This window comes from Anolis sagrei, chromosome 1 (genome assembly GCF_037176765.1).
Source record: "Anolis sagrei isolate rAnoSag1 chromosome 1, rAnoSag1.mat, whole genome shotgun sequence".
Classification (NCBI taxonomy): domain Eukaryota; kingdom Metazoa; phylum Chordata; class Lepidosauria; order Squamata; family Dactyloidae; genus Anolis; species Anolis sagrei.
In genome coordinates, this window is record NC_090021.1 from 4,644,840 (window position 1) to 4,651,988 (window position 7,149).

The following is a 7,149-nucleotide window of genomic DNA, read 5'->3' on the forward strand; positions in this document are numbered from 1 at the left end:
TGATCCCGCCTGCGTCGCAAGCGCGGTTGGTGGGGACACAAGACAGAGCCTTTTTTGTGGTGGCCCCCTGACTCTGGAACACCCTCCCCAAAGATCTTAGACAGGCCCCTACCCTGGCAGTCTTCAGAAAGAACTTGAAGACCTGACTGTTCCGATGCGCCTTCCCAGATTAGGAAATCTCCAATACCAAGTCCCATAAGCACTTTATTAGAACTAAGATTGCTGGACACCGCACACTGCACTTAGCCTATAAGTCTTATACACCACCTGTCACATCAGCACTTTTAATCCTGTACCCATTACTCTGACCCGACACAGTTTTATTGTGTCTTAGTGTATTGTTGATTGCTTGTTGTTTATATTGCTTTAATTGTTTTTAATTTGCCTTGGGTTTTGTATTGTTATATTTGTGTGTTGAGGCCTTGGCCTTTGTAAGCCGCATCGAGTCCTTCGGGAGATGCTAGCGGGGTACAAATAAAGTTTAATAATAATAATAATAATAATAATAATAAATAATTAATAATAATAATAATTTTGGCTGTTGAGATAGGATTGTTGGTGTTGTTGTTGTGTGCTTTCAAGTCATTTCAGACTTAGGTTGACCCTGAGCGAGGGCTGGGTAAATGACCTCGGACGGCTGCATCCAGCCCCCAGGCCTTAGTTTGAGGACCCCTGCTCCAGAGACCCAGTCTGGCTTCCCAACTGCAGAAAGAATGCACTTCCATGCTGCTTTCGCTGCCAAGGCTCCCAGTGCAACAGAGTCGTGGGAGTTGTAGTTCCACTCTCATCCACGGCTTCCTTTCCCAGGAAATTCTCCACCACGGATAGGGCGGTGACACTGCATGTCAGGTGTTCCACAAAGTCTATACTTTCAGGAACCATTAGCCATATGATATTTTGTTTGCATTTCAAACAACACCCCAAAACAGGGGGATTCCAGACAACAATCAATCAGGGCCAGTTAATCACCTCCCAACAAATTATTCCCCCAGGCAGGAAGCAGCCACACATTGAAACAGCAAGGCTATTCAATGCTAATTATTTAATTTAATTATTTACGCACCAGGACTGTGGCGCAGCTGGCTGCGAGTCAGTTGCACTAAGATTACTACATACTGACCAAAAGGTCATGAGTTTGAAGCCAGCCCTGGTTGGAGTGAGCTTCCGATCATTGTGTAGCTTGCTGTTGACCTATGCAGCCCGAAAGACAGTTGCATCTGTCAAGTAGGAAATTTACGTACCGCTTATGCAAGGAGGCTAATTTAACTAATTTACAATGCCATAAAATCTCCACCAAGTGTGCAAAAAATGAGGAAGTACTCCATTGGTGTCACAAGTGGACGGTGAAGCATTGTGTGTGGTCATTGCTCTAAAACCCCACCAGTACTTCAAGTAGGTCACGATGGGTCTGGGTGTCTAGTTTGGTCCAGAATCTTCAGTGGATTTCAGAGTGCTTTTTCATTGTGGGTGAACTACAACTCCCCGCCCCTCAATTCATCTGTATGTAAAGGTGACCATGTTCATTCAGTCTAGGTGCCCAGTTTGGTCCAGATCCATCATTGGTTGGGCTCACAAAGCTCTGGTTGTGGGTGGACTACAACTCCCATTGTCCAGGGTCAATCTCTCCCAAACCCTTCCAGTATTCCAGTGTCTGTGTGCCAAGTTTGGTCCAGATCCATCACAGGACTCTCTGGATGGTGGAGCCAGCTTGAAAAATACATATAAAGCTTGGCACTCTACCTACTTGGCCGATATTGTATACCCGTGCTGTTGGGGGTGCCGTTCTAGAATTCTGGGCATTGTAGTTCACCAACACTCAGAGAGCACTCTGTACCAAGCTGGTTGGAGGTATAATTGGCGAAAGTTAGCTCAAGCTACTGGTTAAGATTAGCTAAAGCTAGTGTTTGTGGTTATTGATGGTGAAGCACAACTAGTTTGGGAAGTTTGGGAGATGTAGTTCACCTACATCCAGATATCCAGATATAGTTCACCTACGTATCAGGAGCCCCCCGGTGGCGCAGTGGGTTAAACCCCTGCACCGGCAGGACTGAAGACCGACAGGTTGCAGATTCGAATCCGGGGAGAGCACAGATGAGCTCCCTCTATCAGCTCCAGCTCCATGCGGGGATATGAGAGAAGCCTTCCACAAGGATGTTAAAACATCAAAACATCTGGGCGTCCCCTGGGCAACATCCTTGCAGACAGCCAATTCTCCCACACCAGAAGCGACTTGCAGTTTCTCAAGTCGGTCCTGACACGACCAAAAAACAACAAAAACCTACATCCAGAGAGCACTGTGAACCCAAACAACGATTCCAGACCAAATTTGGCACAAATACCCGATACACTGAAATTCGAATACAGACATCCTGCAGCACATTTTGCTATAGTTTTGCAATGAACAAAGGGTTTCAACTAATTCAACACAGTTCATGGCATCCTTAAAAACCAAGTTTCTGAAGTATATCAACTACTTTCAAAGGAAGGACCACACAATTAAACAGGAAGTAGCACTTTCAAACCAGGAACACTTTGATTATAATGGTTCCATATACATTATTATTCATAATCTTTAGCTAATCTGTTAATGCATATACGAATTATTATTATTACTCCCGTGTTTTATAGAACATTTTAGATTATTTTTAGCTATGTTGTAACAAATCCTCAAGGAGAGGGTAGTAGGAAACAAAAATAGCATCATTATTGAACATTACACCTGCAAATATGGGGGGACAGCTATACTGAAATGCTGGATTCAGATGTGCAACTAAAGTCATACCCAAAAAAGCAATAGATCAAAACATTATATATTTACTAATTGAAGCATAAAATTAAAAACCAAACCCGGAGCCATGTGATCGACATACGATGGAAAGCAATATGCCCTTCGTCACCTTTGCTTTTCATATGGATATTAGAAATATTAAACATTAGAATTATAATAATAGTAATAATAATACTTTATTTATATTCTGCCCTATCTCCCCAAGGGGACTCAGGGCGGGATCACAGTACACATTCACAGCAAACATTCAATGTCGTTTTGGATAAACATGACAGAGAGACAGACAGAACAGAAAGGAGGTATGTTGTGTCGACGTCCAGCTTTTTTGGCGCCTTGGAGGTTGTGCTCGAATCCAGCCACAGGTGGGTGCTGTCACTCCATTCTCTATGACAAAGAGCCATCAACATTTTCTCCATCCTTTTGGTTGTTGGGCTGACAGTCAGGAGCTTATGCCGACCCGGGGCTTGGTAGGTCTTATTATTGCTGGTGATTTACCAGTTGAGTCAGGAGCTTATGCCGACCCGGGGCTTGGTAGGTCTTATTATTGCTGGTGATTTACCAGTTGAGTCAGGAGCTTATGCCGACCCAGGGCTTGGTAGGTCTTATTATTGCTGGTGATTTACCAGTTGAGTCAGGAGCTTATGCCGACCCGGGGCTTGGTAGATCTTATTATTGCTGGTGATTTACCAGTTGAGTCAGGAGCTTATGCCGACCCGGGGCTTGGTAGGTCTTATTATTGCTGGTGATTTACCAGTTGAGTCAGGAGCTTATGCCGACCCAGGGCTTGGTAGGTCTTATTATTGCTGGTGATTTACCAGTTGAGTCAGGAGCTTATGCCGACCCGGGGCTTGGTAGATCTTATTATTGCTGGTGATTTACCAGTTGAGTCAGGAGCTTATGCCGACCCGGGGCTTGGTAGGTCTTATTATTGCTGGTGATTTACCAGCTGACAGTCAGGAGCTTACGCCAATCCGGAGCTTGGTGGGTCTTATTATTGCTGGTGATTGACCAGCTGTGCTAAAGCTGTGGGCCAGGCTTTAGTACAGCTGGTAAATCATGTATGGGCCGGGCTGTAAGAAAGACAGCTGTATTAAAAGGGGTGAAAACAAAAGGAAAAAATTCAAAGTTAAAGCATATGCTGATGATATGGTACGCATTCTAGAAGAGCCATTGAAAAGTATTCAAAGCTTGATGAAAATGATTAATGAGTATGGGAATGTGGCAGGATTGAAAATGAATAAAGGGAAGTCAATGTTCTTAACTGAAAATCTGTCAAAAATCAATGTCGATAGATTAAAGAATTTATCAGCTGGTAAGGTAGCCTCGAAAGTAACATATCGAGGATTATGACTAAGCAACAAAAATAACTTCTTTCAAAATAATTATGAAAAAATTATAATTGGAAGGAGATTAAAGAAAATTTGGAAAGATGGCAAAGAATTCAATTAACTTGGGTGGGGAGAATAGCGGTGGCAAAACGAAGATCTTATTCAAAATGTAATTTTTATTCAAAAATCTACTAATATTTAATGGAGTGAGAATTTTTGAACAATGAAGGAAGGATTTGACTAAATTTATATAAATGAGGAAACTAGCATTAGGTTCTTGTGGGTTTTTTCGGGCTATAGAGCCATGATCTAGAGGCATTTCTCCTGACGTTTCGCCTGCATCTATGGCAAGCATCTTCAGAGGTGTGAGGTCGGGCTGGGCAACCACGGAAAAATTTGTTTCTAAACTCGATTCGTTTTTTGGGGTTTTTTGCGTTTCGATATTTAAAAGAATTCCGAAATTTTTCTTTAAAAAAGTTCGATATTTACGAAATTTCGTAAAATTACAAAACGAATACGAAACGAATACGAATCGATTCGTTAATGGCGGACGCGACTTCGCAATACGCTAAAAAACCTCCATATGGGACAGGGGGAACTTCTGAAGCTTCCCTCTCCCCCTGTTGTTGACTGTTGGTGTGATATTTATTATTTTTTTTCACTGATTAAACAAACAACAGCTATAAAATTTGCCCCAGACATGCGGAAATAATAACGAAATGATTTCAAAACGATTTCGAAACGAATACAAAACGAATACGAAGCAATTATGAAACGAATTGAAAAATTCGTTTCGTTTTTTAGATGCTCCTGAATGGTTCGTTATCGCTTCGTAACAAAAAAAAATAACGAATTTTTAACGAATTACAACATTATGAAACGAAACCGCCCAGCCCTACTAAACGGTTCTGGCCCTGCTTACCTATCGAACGTATCTCTCCTTACGAACCCTCTAGGAATTTAAGATTTTCCGGGGAGACCCTGCCATCTCCACAGACTCAATTGGCGGGGATGAGGGATAGGGCCTTCTCAGCGGTGGCCCCTCGGTTGTGGAATGCCCTCCCCAGGGACATTAGATCAGCCCCCACCCTCTTAACGTTTTGCAAACAAGTTAAAACCTGGCTATATGAGCAGGCCTTCCCAAACGCAGTGTAGCTATGAAACTCTGATCTCGGAACGGTTGGACAATGACTGATTAATGAAATGCGGCGGACTTATGGTTTTTTAATTATGCTTATTGATGTTAATTGTAATGAATTTTTAAATCTATGTTAAATGTTTTTAATGTTTAAACTATTTTTGTACTAGGTTCTTGTGGGTTTTTTCGGGCTATAGAGCCATGTTCTAGAGGCATTTCTCCTGACGTTTCGCCTGCATCTATGGCAAGCTTCCTCAGAGGTTGTGAGGTCTGTTGGAAGTAGGAAAAACGGGTTTATATATCTGTGGAATGGCTGGGGTGGGGCAAGGAGCTCTTCCCTGCTCCCAGCAACAGATTTTCCCAGGCTCAGGCAGGCCTTCAAATGCTAATGAAGGTGGTCAGCTGAAACATTCACATCTAGTTCCAGCAGAGAAGAGCTCTTTGCCCCACCCCAGCCATTCCACAGATATATAAACCCATATTCCTATTTCCAACAGACCTCACTACCTCTGAGGAAGCTTGCCATAGATGCAGGCGAAACGTCAGGAGAAATGCCTCTAGAACATGGCCCTATAGCCCGAAAAAACCCACAAGAACCTAGTGATTCCAGCCATGAAAGCCTTCGACAATATTTTTGTACTGTTGTGGGCATCGAATTGTGCCGTTTTGTAAACCGCCATGAGTCGCCCTCGGGCTGAGAATGGCGGTATAGAGGCGTAGTAAATAAATAAATAGAAAAATAAGATCCCTCCTGCCACGCAACAGATCTGACTGCGCTACACCCTGCATCAGGGCGGCCTTGGTGGGCTCAGGTGAGCAGGCCTTGTCATCGGAGGAGCTGGAGCGCCTCATGCTGAGGCTACTCTTGCATTGCACCCTCTTGGGGCCCAGCTGAGCAGTGTTGCAAGGAGGTCTTGGGGCTGACCCACTGGGCCTTGAGCCAGGGAGGAGGAACAGGAGCGGAGCAGCCCCAAGGCCATTGAAATCCACAAGCATGTGGACAATTTCAACAGAAAGGAAGAGACCATGAAAATGAACAAAATCTGGCTACCAGTATTAAAAAACTCTAAAATTACAACAGCAAAACAACAGAGAGGAAACAACCAGGCACAGATTAACACCTCTCAGCAAGAGATTTTCCCAGGCTCAAGCAGGCCTTCAAATGCTAATGAAGGTGATCAGCTGAAACATTCACACTTAGCTCCAGCAGGGAAGAGCCCCTTGCCCCACCCTAGCCATTCCACAGATATATAAACCCATTGTCCTAATTCCAACAGACCTCACTATCTCTGAGGATGCTTGCCATAGATGCAGGTGAAACGTCAGGAGAAATGTCTCTAGAACATGGCTATATAGCCCGAAAAAACCCACGAGAACCTAGCCCCAAGGCCTCATTGTGACACTGCTCTGACCTCGTGCTATGTGCTGCCACAAGCCTCCTCCTTGTTTCCCTTCCTTTCTTTTGCAGCCAGAACCTTCCCCTCTATCTGTCTCTGCCCCGAAAGAAAGAAAAAGGAAAAGCTACTTTCTGGATGAGGCCGGGCCTGCCTGACCCAGACAGTGTCACTGTGACAGTGCCGGCACAAACACGGGCAGTGCAGTGGCAGAGAGGACTCCTCCTGCTCCTATCTGGCTCAAGGTCCAGCGGAGCATTAAAGGGATAGGAAAGAAAAGGAGGGTACCCGGTAGCCATTCTGGAGAGGCGGAGGAGCTGGGGCTGAAGGATTCGGCCAAGTGACCCCTCTGGGGGTCGCAACCTCCAGGTTGAGAACTGCTGCATTAGAGAGAACATGTACACAATGTTTTATAGAAGCTATGTAACACTTAAAATCATAGCTAAAATAGACAAATCTCACTTGGAGTCCATCCTCCAGGAAATAAAGCCTGACTGCTCA

At 44.2% G+C, this 7,149-nt stretch overlaps 1 long non-coding RNA gene across 1 annotated transcript in view; it reads right to left on the reverse strand.

Annotated features, from left to right (window-relative positions):
- The window catches only part of LOC137095536 (uncharacterized), a 50,997-nt gene that overhangs the window by 28,835 nt on the left and 15,013 nt on the right, over nucleotides 1–7,149 (reverse strand). The window lies entirely within an intron of this gene.